The sequence below is a fragment of the Equus przewalskii genome, chromosome 18, assembly GCF_037783145.1.
Source record: "Equus przewalskii isolate Varuska chromosome 18, EquPr2, whole genome shotgun sequence".
Taxonomy (NCBI): Eukaryota; Metazoa; Chordata; class Mammalia; order Perissodactyla; family Equidae; genus Equus; species Equus przewalskii.
The window spans coordinates 11275046-11297189 of record NC_091848.1 but is presented as its reverse complement, the minus strand read 5'-3'; the positions used below and the strand labels follow the sequence as shown (position 1 = coordinate 11297189).

At 38.0% G+C, this 22144-nt stretch overlaps 1 long non-coding RNA gene across 2 annotated transcripts; it reads right to left on the bottom strand.

Annotated features, from left to right (window-relative positions):
• Window positions 1-569: 569 nt before the first annotated feature.
• Window positions 570-21605, bottom strand: LOC139076989 (uncharacterized). 2 transcript variants are annotated; one of them, XR_011529076.1, is made up of 5 exons: window positions 21336-21605; window positions 7730-7831; window positions 7063-7177; window positions 3385-3657; window positions 570-1009 (listed from the first exon to the last, which is right to left on the bottom strand). It is a non-coding gene; the product is annotated as an uncharacterized lncRNA (long non-coding RNA). The 2 variants fall into 2 exon arrangements; XR_011529077.1 differs by having other exon boundaries at window positions 570-1000; window positions 21336-21597.
• Window positions 21606-22144: the final 539 nt, after the last annotated feature.

The following is a 22144-nucleotide window of genomic DNA, read 5'->3' as shown; positions in this document are numbered from 1 at the left end:
ATGTTTCCATTAGCTTTCCCCTTGTCAAGAAGCCGTATTGTTTTTCCTTTTGAGTGATAAGAGAATGAGTGAGAATTCTGCAGAACCTGGGTAAATCCACGTCTGCTGTGGCATTCATGGCTTATCCCAATTAGAACTCTTCCGTCTTTTTCTGACTTATCTCCCCCTACCCCTCCTCCTGTCCCCGAGCTTCAGCCACCACTCAGTACTGCTCTTCATGGGATATTCTGTGCAAGTTGTCTATTTATCTACATCCTTGTTCCCACTATTGCCTCTGACAGCAGTACTCAGCTATTCATAACACTTCACACAGGCTTGAGAAGTTTGCTGACCTGGCTCAAACCCTGACTCCACCAGTTATAGACTGTGTGCTATTAGGTAACGTATTTAACTTCTGTAGGTATCACTTTCCTCAGCCGTAACGGTTACTTTAATATTAACCTCATAGTTTATTTTGGGGAGATAGAATTAAATTAATGCATGCTAAGTGCCTAATAACAACAATAATAATAATACCTAATCCTGTGGCATAGGTTGGGATCTCTGCGAAAGAGACTTTGAAGTGGAGATTTGTATGCAGGAAGTTTATTGGGGAAGTGTGGGTGGAATCAATACCTTCGGGATTGAAGGAGGTAGGACTCGGGGGAGAGAAAAGTTCAGCTGTGATGCAGTTACAACAAAGATCTCAGTTCTTTTTGTGAAGAGCTTTGGAGCTGAGACGACCTTTAGAGTTGTCCCAAATTGTGGCAAGGAGGTTGGTCCTTTACATCCAGCATCAACAAGTCATTGGGTGAGGGCTGGTCCTGAGAAGGAAATACGGTCTTGGGTAAGGTGGCTGATTCATCTGAGGGCAATTTCCAGTAGCTGAAGGACTAAATGATTAGTACTGAAGTGGGAAAATACGCATAGCCCATCACAGAATCCCTAGGGACCACTGTTGGCATTGCTTGGATCCACTTTCTGGGAGAAACTCCTTCAGGATCCTGTTGGGTATGTTTTCCTGGAGAAACTTAAAAAAAAGAACATTAGCAGGATGAACCACAGCTGCTACTGCTATAACTAGGATTGAAGCTGCAACTGATATTCATAATCTCCCACCTCTATCACCTATTTTAAATTCTCCTGGTTAGTACATATGCTGGTGTATGTGACTTCACCTGTGGGGATGACCCAGACTCTTATCTCTTAGAGGTCTGATTTCATGGTCACCATGACTTCCTCAATCCGGGCCGCTTCACTTCTCCATTTACCAACAAAAATGGCAAGGAAGTGTCAAGAGACACCCGGGTGGATCACATGAGCACCAAACATATTCTTCCCTGTTGTGTGATGGCAACTCTCCCTCCTTCTGACCATCAGGCTTGATTATCCCTGCTAGCACAGTCACCTCTTTCCTTGCTGCTGGTCTCTTGACATGAAAAGTCCAAAGCGACTAGGCAGCATCTACAACTTAAAGTTTAGTATAATATTCTCTAGTCAAAGCACTTCCCTTCAAGAATCAGGGCCTCTAAACCTGCAGATATGGAAAGCACACATTCCCCAGGTCACTAGGAGTCATGGTGGGACACTCCTATTCTTGGACTCAGGTATTCTACATATTGAAGACAGAGCACCATGTAATGATCATTGATTTAGGTTATATACTGCATCATGGAGGATGGTGCCCTATCTTCATATTGTATCATCTCCAAGCTGGTCCCTTAACTACACTCTTCCATCATTCTATCAAGCCAACTGGGTGGTGCAGTATGTGATACTGCCAATGAATCCCATGGTCATGTGCCCAGTGCCATACTTCTGTTCGCTGTAGAATATCCCTTAGTCCAATATGACGTTGTGTAGGATCCCATGTTAGTGATGAAACACAGTACCCCTCAGCTAATGGTGCTGGTTGAGGCCATCAGGCAAAAAAGGCAAATCCATACTTAGAATATATGTTGATTCTTCTCAAGATTATTTGCTGCCCCTTTCAAGGTAGAAGGGGTCCAATATCATTAACTTTCCACCAAAATTTTTCTCCTTGAAATATGGTACCATATAGAAAACTTGATGTTGGTCTCCACTGAGGACAGTTTGGACATTTGGCAGTGGCAGTAGCTAGATTAGGTACAGTGAGGGAGAGCTCATGTTTTTGGTCTCATGCAGAATCTCTATTCCTCTTATCAGGCTATTCCATTCACACATATATTGTTCATGCATTTAAAAACTGAAGCTGCCAATGACAAGAAGGGTGATGTTAACTGACTGAGTCATTCTTTCTACTTTGTTGTTTCGGGCCTTTTCTCTGGCAGATGTTGTCTTGTGAGTGACATTATGTGATACTTTCATATTTCACCGCCACTCACATTAAGCCATCCATATTTCTTTTTCCTAAACCTTCCTGTCCCTGACCTGCCAATCTTTCTCTGTCAGGTTCCAGAATAACCAATCAAATCGGTTACAAGACTGTATACATTTCAACTTGGACCACTAATTTTTCCATACAAAGTAGGTGATCCAGTGACCATGATGATCAGGTTTATTACCTAAAGATCTTCTCGTTAAGAGAATATTCCACCACCACTCTCTCAGTACTACCCATTAGTGAGGTGGTAAAGAAATTGTAATTTACTTCTGGCCTGCACAGTTTGAGCTAATCCATCCATGAACCTACTTCAGTACTTTCCTTCCTCCCTCATCAAGCTGTAAGGGACCTGTCTCCTCTCACCATATGACCATAGATAGGTGTGAGCTGAGGAAGAAATGCTTATACAATAGTGTTGGACGCCATGGGGGTCTGAGCCACCTGCCTATGAGTTTTCTTATGCCTTCTTGCCATGCTCATCACAACCCTGGATGTGCCACTTTCATCTAATGATGGATTGCTGTTGGACCTACCCAATCTTACGACTTTGTGAGTCTAGAAGATTCCAGTTTGTCATGGGTAGCTCTGGCCACATGGCCACCTGATATACCATGTCCAGGTATCTCCAATGGCCTAGTAGCAAGCCAGGAGCTAGTATCCAAGAGCCACGTAATTCTCATTTGCAAATGTCATGGTTTTGCTTCAGAACCTTAAGGATCCATGTTGTAACAGTCCCATCGGGGCTTACCATAAAATCCATACAGCATCTCTGTCCTCCAGATACCTCTCATACGATAGGGTCTGCCGTATCATGTGGCCAAATGACCAGGTCCACTTGCATCATAATCTGTATCTTCTATGGAACCATTTCCTGCTCTGAATTTACTCAAAGCTGTTAACCTTTTGTGTATTCAATATTTGAATCAGAGCAGTATCCCTAAATGTAGAATATGCTATCTCCATAACCCAAAAAGGCCTACTATGCATTTTTCTTTCTTCTTAGTGGTGACAGGGGTGAGATGCAATAATTTGCTCCTTACATTAGATGGGAAGTTCTGACATGTCGTGGATCACTGCATCTCAAAAATCTTCACTGATATGGCAGATCCCCAAGTCTTCTTTGGGTTTCTCTCCAACCCCTGGAATGCACGTGTCTCACCAAGATCTCCAACGTACTTGCTACTTCTTGATCATTCTTTCTAATTAATATGACATCATCAATATATTGGACCAATATGATTTTCTGCGGAATATCCATACGGTCCAGGTCCTTTGGACCATCCTCTGATGGGAATAGATGAGTTGACATGGCCCTGAGGACAAGATTATACACATATGTCATTGTCGGTCTCAAGTGGATGTGAACTGTTCCTGATCTTCCTTTCTGATAAGATTAGAAAAGAATGCATTTATGAGATCAATGGCCATATTCAATGTACCTGAGATTTTATTAATCTGTTCTAGCAAAGATACCATATCTGGCACAGCAGATGCAAGTGGGCTACTACTTGGTTGAGTTTTTAATAGCACATTGTCATCCTCCAGGATCCCAGCTTTGCCCAGTTTCCAGACCTGAGCCTACACCATTCACTTGGAGAAGGTGAAAAATAAACATGTCAATGCCTATTAGATGTACTCTCAGCTGCCTCACCAACATTGGTAGTCACTCTAATAATTTTTCCCACCTTGCCTCTGCTATTATTTTGGCTCCTATCATCCCTCCTGTTATCAGGAAGCACAGTCCTATAGAAGAATCTCCTAGTGTCAGCTTGACCTATAGAGGACAGCCACTACTGAGCTGGCTCCCCTCTGACCTGCACACTCCTTCTTATCTTGGAAAACAATGTCCTCTGCCCTTCCCACAGAATTGTCATCTAGTGGGCTTTCTAGCCTGTTGAAATATATGCCCATTTCTCCCAGCCTTTTTTATTTCTTCTTCCTCATCTGCCATGATAGCCTGGCAAATGTACCTCACTTATCATAGGCCCACACTATCGACAAACTTCCAAGAGCCACCTTAGCAGCATATTAGCTCTATCTCCCAAGATCATTTGCCAGGGTGTTAAATCCTGTGTAATGGCAGAATGTTCCCATGTTAATAAACTCTTCCTTATTCAACTTTATATTCCACCCTCCTTAATCCAACATCCTCAGGATCTAGTCTTGTACTTATTCTCCTGCCACCTTTGGGCACATCTAAGTTAGGTCTTGCCATGTCTTTGAAATATAGGCTCTTTCCTTCCTTAGTTGACCCTAGCCTTTCCCTGGCTAGGTTATTTTAAGGCTCAAGTCCAGTTATTGGCTTAGAAGACATTACAGGAGGTGGATCCTGAGGGGGAATGTGTTGCCCTACAAGGCAGAAACCTTTGCATTATTTTCAGACAGGAGAGAAGTGTTAGCCTTGAACTGAGAGGGTGAGCCACTTACACACATCCAGAGGGTTCAGGAGAATCTGGGGATCCAAGATGTTTTAATTCATCAACCCTGATATCCTCATTCCAAGTCTTAGCATCCCACTGCTTCCCACCAAAGGTCCTGACCTGGGCATTGCAGACTTGCCATATTTGAAAATTGAATCTCTTTTGGAGCTTTATTACTCTTACAATTAAGCTCTGGGTTTGATCCTCACCTTTTCTGCCTTCTGGCTGCAGGAGCTGAGAATCTCATTTTCAGATTGGGAGACCCAATCTGAAATCAAAGAGATTCATTGACTTTCACACTAGTCTCTAAGTGGTGAATAATCCTGGCCAGCCTTTTATTTTCTTTGTCCAATGCATCTATTGCTCATATCAGTAGCTATACAACTTAATAATTCTTATAATTATTGTTTCCTCAGTACTTCTCAAACATCTGATATATTGAATCTTTTAATATATTCTCTCCCATCAATATCTGTATTAGTTATCTGTTAACGCATAACAAGTCACTCTCCACATTTAGTGGCTTAAAACAGCAATAAACATTTATTATGTCCCATAGTTTCTTTGAATCTAGAATTCTGGAATTGATTGGTTGAGTGGTCTCTGGCTCAGGGTTTGTCATGAAGTTCAGTTGCATGTCAGCTAAATCTTTGCTTATGTACAGATTTGACTGGAGCAACAACAGTCACTTCTACATGGCTGGCAAATTATTGCTAGCTGTTGGGTTTAAGTCGCAGGGTCTCTCTACAGAGCTGTTTGAGTGTCCTCATGACATGGCAGCTGGCTTCCTCCAGAGAGGGCAATCTGAGATACCAAGGTATAACCTTCAACACATTACTAACCTACCCTCAGAAGTCACACACCATCATTTTGGTGGTATTCCATTAGGCACATGGATCACCCTGATTCAGTGCAAGAGGGAACTGCACAAGAGCATGAATATCAGAAGGCAAGGATCACTGGAGACCATCTCACAGGCTGCTTATCACAACATTCCATCCAAATGCACTACCAGTGAATGTTCTAACAACTGCACCACTTCTGAAAATCAGGGATCATTGGTGCTCTCCTTACATCCTTGATGGGGTCTTCATTGCCAATTGGTCAGCAGTGATCTAACACCAAATTTTATTTCTGAGCCTAGATAAATAGATAGTCCATAGTGTCCTCACGATCTGGCCCCAGCTACCTCTCCATACTTGTCCCTGAACATGCTTCTCCTGACTCATTCCTCTCTAGCATAAGAGTCACCTTAACAGACAAGCCACACCTGCCCACCTCATCCTAAATGCCACCTCCCAGCACTTTCTATCTCCTTACACTGGATCATGACAAGACATTGTAGTGGCTTGACAAAGAGTAAAAGAAGGTTAGGAAAAGTAGTCAAATTCTGGAGAGAGAGAGAAAGAAAGAGATGCTAGACATCTATCTATCTATCTATCCATCTATCTATCCATCTCTCTATCTACATATTTTCTTTCATAGCACATCCTCATCTTACATTGGATTAGACATGTATTTATTTATTTGCTATATGTTTGTCTTCCACACTAGATTGGACTTTATGTAAGGTCAGGCTTTGTTTTATTCCATTCTTTATCCTCAGTGCCTAAAACTGGGCCTAATATACAGTGGGCACCCAATACATATTTGTCAAATGAATGAATGAATGACAACTTCTTAGTATTATCAGATATTGCTTTGACGGCTTCTGTTAGGCATATTTGTGGGTTCTGATTGAACCAATGCAAGAAGCCATAGCACTCTATTATGTTCAGAATTGTCTTCTCTGGGTTAAATTTGGCTTGAATTTTAACATAAAAGGTAACATTCTGTTTTGTAAGTGGCCTGATTTCCTTTCACATTGACATCCATTTTGGAGCACCTATTGTGTTGTGAACTTTGCTCTTGCAGAGTCTATTGTTTGACTGGAACCAGGATAGAATCCCTTGAAATTAAAACAAAAGAGATTAAAAAGGATATCATATCACCCCATTTTCCATGGTTTCTTTTCAATTCTTGGCTTCTAGATTCTCACATATTCTCATGACTAATCTGATCCAAGGACTGTTAGGCACCTTGCTCTCCCTGTGATCTCTCTGCTACCTTGTCACCAGCCTTGTCATTGTCCCTTGGTTTAAATCCTGGTTGCTACAGGTTGAAGAGGGGCAAGATCACCAAAATTAACTTATTCCTTGTAAACTTCTTTGGTAGAATTATTTAGTATGCGATGCATGAAAATCTTAGCCTTCTGTTGCTTTGAAATGTTTAAGTTATCCAAGTTCAAATAATATTTACCTATTTAGGCATAAATCTCTGTAATGGCAAGTCTACAGTAGATTACATCTACTCGTGCTTCAGCATTTATCAGAAGTTTTATCCTTGCGTCTCTATGCAGCATCTAGGAGATTCCCTAAGAGATTAATGGATAAGAGAAAAAAACTTTTATTTTATAGATCAATTCAGAAATATTTAAGTTTTACGAAATCTGGCTAAGTCTGGGTGAACACTTCAGTCTTTTTTTTTTCTATTTTTATAGATTTGATTAGCCATGCTATATTGCTAGAATATAGACTCCATGAGAGTGAGGACTCTTCTCTGTTATTTTCACACTATAACTAAAATATCTAGAATAGTTCCTGGCACATATTAGGTGCTTGATATATAAATTTCTTGAAAGAATTAAAATCTGTTATTTTTCCTGCTTGTGTGAGATGTCTTTATAGTAATATTTAGTTACACCAAACATAAACCAAATAAAATTTTTATTGCTTTTCTTTTTAGTGGAGAAATAATCTAACACTTTTAAAATATACTCTTGGTTTTAGAGGTTTTCACAAAGTGTCTTGTTTTCCCTAGTCATGTTTACAGGTTTTAAGAAGTGAGAAGTTTTCATCGTCTCTGAAAATGTAAGAAAATTAGAGTTTCACATCTTCAGAATGCCTGGTGTTAGATTTAGACTTACCGTTAATTCATTCCCTCCACAAACATTTGTTGAGTCATATTTTATGTCAAGCACTGTCCTTGCCTTGAAGTCATTAGCAGGTGTCCTCATTGATCGTATCCTCTGATGGGAGAGACAGACATTGAATTAGTGAATTCAACTGTGTTGAATGTTGCAAAAGAGTAATAACAATGTGCCATGGGAGCCAGCATTCAACAGGGGTGATCTCCCTGAAGACGTAATACTTAATTTGAAATGTGAAGGCTGAGTTGACGTTATCTAGCCTAAGGGTGGTAGAACGAAGTGTCCTGTTACAGGAAGCAGCAAGTTCAAAGGTCTTGAGGAGATGGAAAACGTGATATAATTCCATTTTTGAAAGTAAACTGTATAGCTGGAGTTCTGAGAGAAAGGAGCAAGGTGGTATATCACGTGTGCAGAGAGACTGGCAAGATCCAGACCGTGTGGATTCTTGAAGGATATTTGATTTTGAACTTAGAGTCTGACATCTTGTTTTAAACAAGTGACAGCATGGTCAGAACTGGTTGGAAAAGTCGCTCTAGCTGCGGTGTGGAAAATGGGGTTAGAATGACCTTGGAAGACAACTTAGGAGACATTTGAAATATTTCAGATGAGAGATAATGGTGAGTGGGGTTAGGGTGGCATTTGTAGTCTAATGGAGAAGCCTGACTGCACTGCCTGCACTTGAGTTCTGTGAGTGTCTCCTTATTGTTTTCTCTTTCAAAAATCTACTTTTTAACAAATGTATTAGAGTGGGATTTTGGTCAGTGCAACAATTTGATGCCTGTCTCAGATACTCTTATGAAGAAGAAGATTCTCATTTTTAACAGGTCCAGTGGATAAAGTTTCCTTCTATACATTGAGCTGCATCTTTCTTCCTGAAACTCGTGTGATCCTTGGGAACAATGCTGACCAAGCCTAATTCCTCTATGATATCACTGTCCATCGAAGACCATGGGGGTGCCCCCTCTCCAAGTCTTGCCTTCTCCACACAAAACATCCATAGTTACCTTAATTGTTCCTAACATGATTTGATTTTTAGACTTCTCCCCTATTCTGTCATGCTTATCTGAGTACCTTATGATTTGTTAATCCCTTTAGAATAAGAAGGCCAGAATTAAATGAAACACTTCATATACAATTTGACAAGCTCAGAGTAGCATAAGGTTATCACAATCCATTGTAACTTTGCAGTTAACTAAATATCTTTTCAGAAAATTTCTGTACTTGAACTTTTTTTTTTTTTAGCACAAATAAGCTTTTAGAAAAAAAGTACTATGAAAAAATTCTTTTGGATTAAGACACTGTCAACTGGTAAAATGAAAATACTCTTACAGGGCAGATAATGAGTCGCCAGCTACTCAAACCTTAGCTTATAGTCTTTGCAATGGGTCAGCTGATATCTTCCTATCAAAATGAAATGTAAAACACACACTTTGAGAGAGGAAAGAGGATTCCTGATCCAGGACCCCATGGAAGCTGGCTGGGGACTAAGCTTCTAAGATAATGCAAACTGGGTGAATTGAGTGGATTTGGAAAAGGGATAACAGGAGTAAGGACAGTAACAGTAAATGAGAAGTGGAAAGATGTAAAAAAGCGATTCAGCTGTAGGTAACAGTTCTCTGCTGACAAGGCACTTTCCAGGGCCACTTTGAGACAGCTGCCTTTGTAAGATTAGTCCAGGGAGAGGAGCATAGAGGGCCTGCCATTTCTGTACTTCTGGTCATGGATAGACGCCCAAGACCAGTGAGGATGATAAAAACGTAGCAAAAATCTTTAAAATACTAGTGTTCGGGTGTAGAGCTGTTGGTCTTTGCAGCCAGGCCTCATGAACTGGTATACCACCCTCAATGCATCAGATTAAATGATTCTTTAACATCTGATCCCCACAGCTCCTTATAGAGGAGAGTCAAGGACTGATTAAATTTCATTTTCTTTTTGTGTGTGTGAGAAACTGAGAAGCAAATGTGAGAAGGCTTTTTCCATAGTTATAGATGACTTCAAGGGCAGAGCCAGGAATAGACACCCTTTTTCATACATAGTTCAATTTCCAGCCATGCTGAGCCCTGCCAGTTGCAAACTGATCCGGTGTGTGTTGGCAATCTGTCCTCGCGCAGAAAGTGATCGCGCGCCACATTTTCTGCACAGAGGCATTAGCGTCGGCATCTGGCAAAGGTTGCCTCTGCCAGTGGAACGGCTGCCTGACTGTGGCTGAAGCTAAAGAAGACATCGGGTTTCTCACTGTCTTTCTGGGTCAGATTTGCTTAGGGGAGAAATGCTTTGTCAAAAGAAGAAATGAAAGTAGGACTTCCTTCTCAGGTCTGTCTTGGAGACACTCTCTGGAGCTGCAGGTTTCATGTAGCTTTCATAAGATTACAATGCTTAATCTCAGTAGGGTTATCAGTTCTGTCATGTATTATAAACCCTCCAATCAAGGCAGTGGGAAACAGTGTTTCTATTTAATACCCGGAGAAATGGTGGAAGTCAGCGATTGATACCAACACAATGATGGGAAAAAGTGTCCAGAGGTGCTACTCACATAATCTCATTTTACAACATCTTGAAAATTCAATAGAAAGGACTCCACTAACAATACCATTACACACTACTGATTATTGTTCTCAAATGTTCCTAAAGCCCTAAAAGCATAACTCAACAATAAAAATGCTCTATAAATACATCCCAACAATGTACGTAACCGTATTTTTTCCTTTCAAAACAAAAGCACACAGTGTTAGTCAGAAGTTGTATAATTTTACTTAAGTAAAATTGGCTAAACGTGCATTATAATTTTTTAAACATTATGTAAATATAAATAAATGAAGTGTTCCTTGACATTGAAAAGTATTTCCAAATAATTTAGAAAAGGTGGAGAATATCAAACCTTGGATTAACTACCTATTTAATATGTGATCTTTAATGGGAGACGTATTTTGTTTATCACGAGCTCTATCTTGTCTGCAAAGACATTTGGGGAAAAAAGGAAAATTTCCTTACAAAAAGCACGTATAATTTTCAAATTTCCTGCTATAAATGTGTCAACGATTCTTGGTTTTATCTTTTGCCATTAAGACTTTTGGAATAAGCATATTTTTCAAATGAGTTAAAATTGTAGGAAGTTACTACTACATCCTGTCCAAAAAACAAACAAACAAACAGCTGAGAGCCATACATGCGAAGTCTGCTCCAGCTCTTGAAAAAAGATTTCAAACACGTTTATAAAAATATATTTTGTGCTTCCTGTTTGTGCTCACACCATGGAAAGACGGGGGAGTACATACCAGTCTACTTACTGAGAAAAACTACCAATATTATTTCCCCAAGATACTATATTATTTTATTCTGTAACGGAAAGAGCTAATGAATAATTTGGTACTTAACACTAAAATATCTAACGATGTTAATTTTTTAGCTTAAGTTGCAATTTAAATCATTTTTATACTATTGACAGCACTGAACTATAAAGTTAAGGACATTCCTAAAACAATATTCAAAACAATTTGGGAACTTCACATCCTTAAAAAAAATTCATATTTATATCAAAACTCATTTTCAAAGTGTCATAACGAATTCCTTAAAGTTTGTTGACAAAAAATTTAGCGCAAATTAAAATTTAATAGCAATTAAAAAACAAAATCTGCATGTTTATATATGTAGATTTAAATATGTAGATTTTATTTTTAAAAATCTCCTAAAATATTTTATATTATTACATATTATTAATTTCTGTCACTGAGGAATCTGGAGTTGTTATTAAAGTGCCTCTAGAATATCTTTTTCATAGCTGGACTATCAGGACAAGTTTCTAAAACTTGTTTTTAAGAATCTACAATGCTACTGTAACCTTACACTTTATTTAAATACTTTTGAAAATGACTATTTTAGGCTATATTCTTACCTGGCAATTTTATGCATTCAGTGAGATTTGTTTACAGTTTTTATAAACAACATTTATTGGAGAATGCAAGAAGTATCAGAAGAGAAAGTTTTAACTCCCTCGAACATAGTAAAATGATCAAACGTTTGGAATAGAAGCAAATTGTAAAAATCTGTCTTAACTGAGACACTTTGCCCTAAGGAACCATGCCTTTGTGTTTGATGATTCTTCCATAAACTTGAGTTTATTTTTAAAAATTGATCCTTTTCATATAAGAAAGTTGATGGAGAAAGAATTTCACTTATGAGCTTTTCCACTAGACACTATAAAACTCCATCACAGCACCTAGCATTTTTGGCATCTGCAGTTGAACCCCACAGTTGAATGTTGCCAGATCTTATTTTGAAAAATGGTGTTGTGTCTATAGGATGCAAATCGTCTGGATGAAAATTCAAGTCAAATAGAAAAATTTCTTTGGTCCTAGATGCTCCACTTGAGTTGAGTGGTGAGAAGGCCAAAACTTCAATGGCACGTAAAGAGTTATGGGGAGAGAAGAGAAGGGAAAGGAGTAAAAAAAACAAAGAAAAGAGTGAAAAGAGAAAGCAAAGAAAAGTAGGTTTCATTTGGAAAGAAAGATTCCATTCCATGCTTCTTAGTGCCGTTGCGCCTAAATGGTGTTGATTTCCCTCCAAATAAAGGGATGGCTGATCGACAACGTAGACTCTACATGATCATCTTTGTGGGAAATGTGACATTTGATTAGTTTTTCATTTTTCTTTTGGATAGCAAACGATGTTTTAATGTCATTTTCTTTGCTGAAGAAATTGAGACTATCATTTATATCAACAAAGAACACTTTTCTAAACTAGATTTTTTTTTTTTCTTTTTGGAGGGAGATTAGTCCTGAGCTAACATCTGTTGCCAATCTTCCTCTTTTTGTTTGAGGAAGAGTGTCGCTGAGCTAAGATTGGTGCCCATCTTCCTCTACTTTATATGTAGGACGCCTGCCACGGCACGGCTTGATAAGTGGTGTGTAGGTCCATGCCTGGGATCCGAACTGGTGAACCCTGGGCCACCAAAGCAGAGGGCAAGAACTTAACTGCTGCACCACCGGGCTGGCGCCTAAACCAGATGTTTGGATATTTAAAAACAGATGCTAGAATAAAACTAACTTGTAAAATGTAGGTGGGGAAACTTTTTAGACAGCTGGATCATCCTTGACGGCTCTTAGTTAGATAAAAGGTGGAGACTTTTAAGTTTCTAGATTTAATTTTTATAATACAAAATTATTCTTTACTGTTTTCCATTATATTTATACAAACTGTACTTACCCAAACTCTCATTTTACATTGCTTTACATTCAAACGAATGAACTATGCAGTCACTTTACTGTACAATTAAATCAATGTGGAAAGTAAAGCAGTTACAGAGAACTCTGTTTACTTAAATAGGAGACTTTTGTGGAATTCAGTCTTGTGTGTGCTTTATCTTTCTTAGAACAATACTTCAAAACCTGTGTTGCAACCAGCGGGCGCAGAGGAGAGTTACAAACTAAGGGATTCTAAATAATTCATGGATGTGCACGGAAATAATGTTTCAAAACTGAAGTCAGAAGCAGCTGTGGGGGGAAAATGTTTTTAAAAAAGAGTCACAGTCAACAACAGTCGTATTATTTCAGGTTAGCTCACACCATTGTGTGCATTTACAATGCAACATTTGTATACTTCCATTGGTTTGGGAAAGAAAATTTAGAACACTTAAAACACACAAACAGCAAATATAAAGAATCCTTTCTAGTCCTTGCAGACATTATGACTCAGTAGTAAGAAACACCCTTGTAGTCGCAGAATCTACTCTAAAACATGATTCAATATTTTTTAAAAGTAAATCCAAACCTTGAGTCAGGCCAGGGAGTCCCCTATTCACAAAATAAGTACGAAAATAAAACAAGTTATTGCTTCCTGTTTTTTCTCTTTGTTTATTTCACAAATGCCCCTTATCCTGTAGGTTTAGCATAAGGGTCATTGGAGATGCTTGACAGCAAATGCAAAATCACCCGTTATCCAGGTAGGTCATTCATAATTCTAAAACTGAATAATGATGTAGAAGCAAATTATTTATTTTTCATCATCTCTAGCTTAGAAGCGTGAATGTAGTAATGGGAAAAGGAAAGTAATTAAAACTGTTTGAGGATGAATATTCAAGTAAAACAGGATATTCTTCAAGATCTCATTTGGAAAAGAGACAACTGATAATTACACGAGTGGAACCATTCATCTCTAAATTATTTAAATTGGTTTTACTCCAGCCTTTTTTTCTTGGCAGCAACTGTTATTCTAACTCCCTGGACTGACATAAAGACAATACGTATAAATATATTCATCACTGGATTTAGTTATTAGATAAATCTAAATTACCCTAATATCTCAAAATAACGAATCAGTGAGCTAAAGGCTTCATGGAAATAACTCAGTAATGTCATAGATTAAATAATGCATTCTTAAAAGTAACTTTTATATTAACGTTTTAAGGTTATTTATACTACATATTTTCCTTGAGTGATGGTGATGTTGACCCTTTAATTAACTGGGAAAAAACACATTGTCGTCTTTAACATTCAGGAAAGAACTAGCTGCTTATCTTATGTGACTCAATGAAAGTTTCAAAACTTGTAAGTCAGTCTTTCTTCTTACCAGAGTATATGCTTGACCCTTTTTAAACCGTGAGCCTATAAACAGTATATTTTGAGGTTTTTCCAAAAAAGATATTGAAAAGACTAAAATAATTTAAATTGCAGAATGCTAAAATGAATTATAACATTTTAATGAGTAATTATTTCTAATCAAGGTTTAGACAAATTTCTTAATTCACATTGCTGGTTAATGCTCAAATATTGGTCTTGTTTTAACCTGGATCCATGTTTACTCATAAGAGTGCAAATAAGCAGCATTTGAGTCCTAACTTTAAATGTATGCCTAAAATTGCAATTTTCCTTTTTTTTTCCTTTTAATTATCAAAGGTATTGTTTCCTGATTTTGCTTTTTATTGGGTCTGATGCCCCAAAAGCACCTCTATGCCCTTAATTCAAATCAAAGCCAAACGTTTCATCCCGCCTGTGATTTGCGTTAATCAGCTCTCCCATAAAGTTACAATTTAAAACAATGCTGACCCCCACCTGTGCAATTTGTAGCTCACGGACAAACCCATAATATATCACATAACTTGGCGGTAGAAACATGGTGAGTTGGGGAGATATGGATTTGATCCTGACTTCATCAAGCACTTCACGTTTTCATTTTGACTATTTTGTTATGGCCTTATTCTGCATTGATTGGCCTATTTAGATAATATGTGCATGACACAAATGAGCCACCTTTACTTCTCTTCTCTTTTTTTTTTTTTTTTTTTTTTTTACCACTTCCAGATTCTCTAACCTTTGTATTTTTCAGTCCTGGAAGTTTTCTCCCTTTGACAGTTTATTGAGAGAGTGTGACATGAATGAGATCTAGAGAAGCTGTTCTATACGTTTACTATCACATGAAAAAACTTCCTTCCATTTGCACGTAGGTGAGGAAGAGGAGGATTCATCTCCTTAGCCAGCTTTTGTCTCTCTGCAGCAGCAGCAGCCTGGTGAGCTCCACCCTGAGGTCTCAGGCAGGCTCTGAGAGAAACCATGCTGTGATCCAACTGGAGATGTCAACTCTTGGGCACAAAAGTGAAAAGTCTGCCATCCAGATATAGGTGCAAAGATCAGCAAATGACCAGCTAGGATTTGCCAAAAATCAGAAAATGATTTTCAGTTATTTATATGCTCATTTCAACTTTTCTCTGGCTTGATCTGAGAAAAATAAATATGTAAAAATAGACTGTATATAAAAATACGTGTGTAAATAGAAAAAAATGGATGTTGATTTTTCTTTTAGCATTTTTAAAAAATTGGTTGACACTTGGTGATGCCTTTAGCTAGAACTCAGCTCTTTGCAGTGAGTTGCGTTCGGGGGTTGCAGGTTTCTATAGACAGAAGAGCAGGGGCACGCCAAAAAATGGTTACTCAGTCAAACCTTTGGCTTTAAAAAGAATCATTTATTGGTCTAAAGCAAATGCTAAAGCATTTCAAGGAGACATCTACATGTACTAAAAACTAGTTACGATCGGGTACTTTATTCAGTGAGATTGAAGACTTTTTCAACTTTAATTTTCTTTCTGGTTAGGGTTCAAATGCGGGGAACTACAATTGTCTCCATCTCAGAAGTGGACTTACCTACTTTTTCCCCTAAGGTAAGGCCTAACAAATCATTCAAATATTGATTATATTTAATGGCTAGAAAGATTTTCTACTTCAGGTCTGATGGGTCTTAAACTGTTATATTTCTTTTTACTTGGAAGTGTAGCTAATAGTTACTATAGTTATTTTTTAAAAAATTTCTGTTTTCTAATTGTGTTCATGAAGCAAAGAGGAGAAATGTTCTTCTTTCCCATAAAGGAAGATGTAAATTTTGAAGTATGTTTTTATGAATTCTCTCACATGTAGATAGTCACTAGTTGTTATCAATAGCATATGTACAGATACAACAGCCCACAAATGTGTCTGATTATGGGGCCATCAATTTCACTCTTACCAAATAAAGTAGTTTGACTTTATTATTTACATGATTCTTAAAATATGCAGGCCACTGACCACACAAATAAACATGTGCTTTTGGATCAGTAGAAAGCCTGGTGTTTATGAACAGGGTTCTTTGTATTTTTAACAATATCTGGCACATTTCAGCAAAACTCTTTACTGAAACATGGAGCCGGGATAATTGTGTGTTTCGTGATCCATCCTGGGCAGGGGCCCCAACCTCTGCTCTTTAGGCAGAAAGGAGTATGAAAATCTGTGATTGCAGTTTGACGTTTTCTTTGCATGATTAGGTCAGTTGGTAAATCTCCACTTCGCAGTTCTTAGAAGCCCAGATTTCCTGTTACAAAGCAATGTGGTTCTGATTACAGCCTTACTGAAGTCCAGACGTAGTACCTGCATTCTGCTAGCAGTTCTACTTCTCATTTTCCATGTTAACATGAGCAACTTACTGACTGTACCTTCCTCTTCTTTGCCTTCAATGGTTGGGGAGGTTGAGAATCCAAGGGGTTGTAGAAGGGAGTGAAGGCAGAATAAGTAGTAGCCACGTTCCAAGTTCTGCTACAATGCTCTTAGGCTCTTAGGTTGGAGAACAGAATCGTAATGACTTGAACTCCGAGCGAAAGTTTTTCTAGTATAGAGCTGTGGCTCATCTGTTTTTTGCTTTAATTCTGTCTGTCACCGCCAAGTTCACTTGGTGAGACAATACGGTTATCTTTCAAAAGAATATTGCCAAAGACCTCTGGATGTACCCTAAAAGGCCCCAATCCTACCCAATATCGCAAGATGAATCTAGTTCATGGCACCATTTTTGCTCACTTGACTTGACAGCTTCTTGTATAAGCTTCTTACATAAGCTTATATAAGCTTTTAAGATGACATATATAGCTTCCTAACTCACCTCTTTCCTTTCATTCTTGCTTTCCTACAATCCATTTCTCACACAGTAGCCTGAATTTTCTTTCAAAAATGAAGGTAAAGAAGATCGTTTCTCTTTCCTGCTAGAATCTTCCCATGACTTCTCCTTGCACTCTGATCAACATCCAGACTCCTTTCTGTGACATCAGAAAGGGCTGACATGATCTGGGTTGCGCCATTTCCCTGACCTCACTTCCTACCACTCGCCTTCTCTTTGCACACTATATTCTATGTACAATGGCTTTCTTCCTGGTTCTGCCTTGAGGCCTTTGAAAGGCTGTTCCCTCTTCTTGAAGAACTCTTTTCCTGCATCATAACCCTACTGACTCTCATTCATCCTTTGGGTCTCAGCCAACCCATCGTGTCACCCTTGCAGACAAATTTCCTGGGGCCGCCTTATCTGAAGAAATCTCTGAGACATTCCCCTTCGACTACTTTATTTTATTTCCTTCACAGCACTCACTACTGTCTAATATTATCTATTTGCCTCGTTGGCTTACTTGTTTATTTTTTGTCTTCCTATATGGGGATGTGTGCTTCCTTGGGAAAGGGACTTTATCGTATTCTTAGGGGGCTATTGCCTGGCCTGGCATAGCTACTCAATACATTTTTCATTGGATTGATGAATGAAAGACCAAATCATTGACTTTATCTTAGCCCACTAGCCAGAAAAATCTCAGGACTGGTTCAGAGTCTTAATCTACTTCAGCTAACTCAAGACCCATTAATTTTCATTTCCTTGTTTCCACAGTGGGTTAATTCTTGCCAGAGCCCTAAATTCATTTAGTTTCTGTTAGTATCTAGAAAGAGAACCCAACACATTCTAGGTGCTTCATGAATGTTAGTAGAATACGAATCTAACATTTTATTTTAATTAAGTTGAGCAACCTCATATTTATATAATGTCATATTTGCCATATAACTTGTTAATTCTACTAAAAAAGTCAAGTTTCTAAACATAAAAAGAGAAAAATTTGTGATAACACTCCCTGTTTTAAAATCAGCAAGGTACATCCCCATGATTCCTGAAATGTGAAGGCTAAGCCAGCTGGGAATTAAAAATAATACTTTGAGTTTTTATAGGAACATCTTTCAAAGAAAGAGGTTTTACATCTTACTGTATCTACTCACATGGAATTTCTTTAAGGAAGTGTTCTTACATCCCCTTTTTCAGATGGAATTAATGTTTGGTGACTCACCCAAAGCCCGAGGAGGTGATGGTAAAGGAAGTCCCCAGTGTTTCTAATCCCCCGCTCCGCCCACAGCCCTTCCCTCCTCATCACCCACGTCTCTACCTTCCTGCCCATTTGCTGTTTGAATGTCTTTGTTCTGTTTGGTTCCCTTTGGATTTTTTTAAAGTTCAAACTGGTTTTCTTGTTTTCAGCATGTTATGTAAAAGCATGCACAAACAAAAGGCCTGGCAGTGGAAAGAGAGCGGCGTTCGGGGAGTAGGAAAGAAAGGAGATGGGAAGAGATTGTGGTAAGAATCAGGAGATCCTCAGTTCAAGAAAACTCTTTACCAAAGAGGGCAAAGGCCGGGGCATGGTGAAGCAATTCCCTTTCAAAGGTAGCCAGAAGGAAGGCTGGAAATGACTAGTGCATGTACTCATCATTTATGGCAATGCTCTCTTTATTGTGCAATTCGAACTTCAACGTCCTGCTTCGAAGCCATCCCGGGAGCCACACAGTCGAGCATACTTAAAGGCTCTGGCTATCAAACACGATTTGATTGGCTGCTAAAGACATATTTTCAGATGTGATGGATAAAACAGAGGCACTTGCTTCCTTTTCTGCTTTCACATCTCCATGACACAAATTTTTATTTTTCTAGGAAGGATAAAATAAATTTTTAAGGGGGGTGGAGTTGTAACCGATCAAAGAGGGTGGCAATAACGCCTGTTCTGATTTCACAAACAAGGAACCATAAAGTATAATAAGTGGGCAATTACCTCACGGTGATTCAGGCCGTTGGTGGTGAGCTGGGGAGGGGGCTCTGAACCGGGCTGCTGGGCTGCTTTGCCTCGCACCCACCAACACAGCCCCACTCTCAATTCCCACAAGGATAGGCAGGGAGAAAATTACAAAAACAGTGAAAAGTTGTTCTTCAAAGGCATCTCATGGCCTTTTTCTTTTCGTATCTGGAGGGGTTCAGTGGTAGGAGAAAAATGGGCCCCAAATGGCTGAGGAAATGCTATGAAGAAAAAAGTAAGCAATTGGGAAAAAAGAGCTTCTTCCATGTTAAAAAAAAAAAAAAAAAACAACAGGATGCACGGCTGTGGGGCCTGTAGGGTGCGGGGGCCACCCTCCTAGTTCCACAATGTCATTCATGGCAACATTCTGAGCCCCTCTGAGCCTATTTGCCATCTGAAATTGAGGATAATATCTAGCTTGCAGTCCATTCTGAGTTTAACTCTCATATTAGATCCATAGAAAATAGTCAGTAGTTGATAATTTTAGAAATCATGGAGATAATTTGAACAGGGTTAAAAGTACGGAACTGCTAATAGCCTATAATAGGAAACATAGTATTCCTTTCCAAATCTGCAGAAATTGGAATGTTGTTACACAGGAGCTCTTCAGCTACCCAGAAGTTACATTCAGTAAAAGCCCTTTTTAAGCATATTTCATTATATTAATTACAGGTTAAATCTGGGTCTGAAAATTAACAAGAATTTGATCACGTAGAACATCTAGAAAAAATGAAATAGGTTGGACGTCAGATTGCTGGCTTGTTCACGGGTAAAAGGGGCGAGGAGGGTTTTTTCTCCAAGGCCATTTACATTATGAAGTAAATCAAGCATTTGAATTTTTTTGTTTTTAATTTTCACCTAGTTGTATTAGCAGCATATAGACACCATCTGCGTACACCCTGGCAGCTTATTAAGTATTTTTTTCATATTTTTAATAAAATGTAGATAACTATGGATCGTATATTATTCAGCCACGTTTTCATTGCAATTTGCTATGTGGAGACGAAACTTCAAACTTCTTACAAATTCACCAAACCAACTTTTAAGGTTTTCTAAGGATTTTTTCCAATATAGAAGTAGCTTCTTGTGTTTTTACTGATTTTATACATAACATGTTAATTGATTAAAAACATACAAACAAATGTAGATTCTACAGGTAGAATGTAGAATCTGTAGAAGAAATAAAAAAATCTTCTGTGAGCCCATTACCCAGAGGTAATTGTTATTTGGTGGATATCGTCTAGACATTTTTCTACTTAATCTTTCACAATTTCTTCCCAAGCGAAATCATACTATGAAGATTTCAATCTTATTTTAACTTAAGATAAACTAGGTGCTTTCAATGCCAATAAATATATATGTGGTATTTTTAATGATTTGCCTAATAATCCATTTGTATGGCTGTACCCTAATTTATTTAACCAACTTTCCTGTTGGGGAAATTTGTTTTTATTTTCCCAATTTTTTTACTATTAAAATCCATCCTTGTATTTGTCTAATTCTTTCCATAGGATTAACTCCTAACAGTGAAATTGCTAGGTCAAAGGAAATTCACATTTCTAAAGTTTTTGATATATATATTTCTGAACTGCCGTCATGAAAGTTTTTCCAACATATGCCCCAGTGTTTGTGAGTGGCTTTTCTCTCTTGTTAACACTGGATACTATAATTCTTTTACATCTGTGCTTATCTAGTAATATAAAAGTATATCATTTTAATGTGCATTTCTATGTTTATTGTTAAGTTGAACAATTTTTTCATATGTTTATTGACTATCTGAGATTCTACTTTTGTGAATTGCCTGTTCATGGCCTTTGTCGATTTTTCTATTGTTAATTATTATTATTATTCTGTTGTTAATGTTTTTCAGACTGATATCCTCACTGAATCTCATATCTTGGGGCTATTACTGCTCATTTGGCAAATTCTTGATTTTTAAATTCATTTTTAAAATTCATGGCATCCAAAATTCCAAGTGAAAAATGGTAAATTTTGTATGGGCAAAGAAGTGCAGGGGCACATAAAGATATAGGAGTGGACCTTAGGGAAAGATCCAGGGTGTTCCTAGATGTTATTTAAAATAGTAGCTAAATTACAGCATGAGTGAATAGGATTACACATAAAAATATATTTTCTAATAGTTAACATTTTAAGGTGTTGGCCATGTTCTAGAACAGGATGCTGAGTTCTTCTTCTGAAGGACTTTGTAAACGCGTTACATACCTTACTGTCTGGCTTGCATAATCCGAAGGGATGGGCCGGATGACTGCTCAAGATGTCCCTTGTCCAAAGCAATTATTTCCTTCTATTTTCACACATGAGCTTGAGGTTCGTAAAAGCTCTAATTCAAGGTTCTTTTCAGTTAATTTACAAATGCTATCTCTATTGTCTTTCCTAAAGGGCTTTGAAATTCTAAACTGTATTTCTAAGCTTAAGATCGAGTAGAAGTAGGTCTGTCTTTCAATTCTTCCTAATAGTAAAAGACACATACATACAGTGTGACTATGAGTCATCTTCCTAAGCTTTAATTTCTTACTGCTCTCTTGTGGCCATTCAAATGAACTGTCCAGATGCCTTTCTTTTTTTTAAACAGATCCTATAATATTAATAGGAAAAAAGTTTTCAAGCAGAGTCGTCAAATTTTGTTTGTGGAGCAAATTTAGAGTCTCTGACCTTTGAACATCAAGGTCCCAAATAACTCTTGATTTTATTATTAGGTATTTACTGGGATGGGGTTGCAGAAGAGGAAAAGCCTGCAAGTTTCTTCTTGTTTTTTTAGCAAAACCAACCACATTTTTATTCACCTATGAAGTCATCAAAAGGCTGAAGTTTGAAATAGTTCTGGCCATTCTGAAGGTAAAATAATGCAATTTCCAGCTTGTTTCCGTACTGTGGTTTTGGGAATATCAGTAGGGTCTAAGTTTAGTCATTATAATATAAAAAAGTCTCTTTTTAGGGAAAAAAATAATTCAAAGGCTGGCTATACATTAGAGCACACATAAGATATAGCTAAGAAAGAAAATGATTCTGTT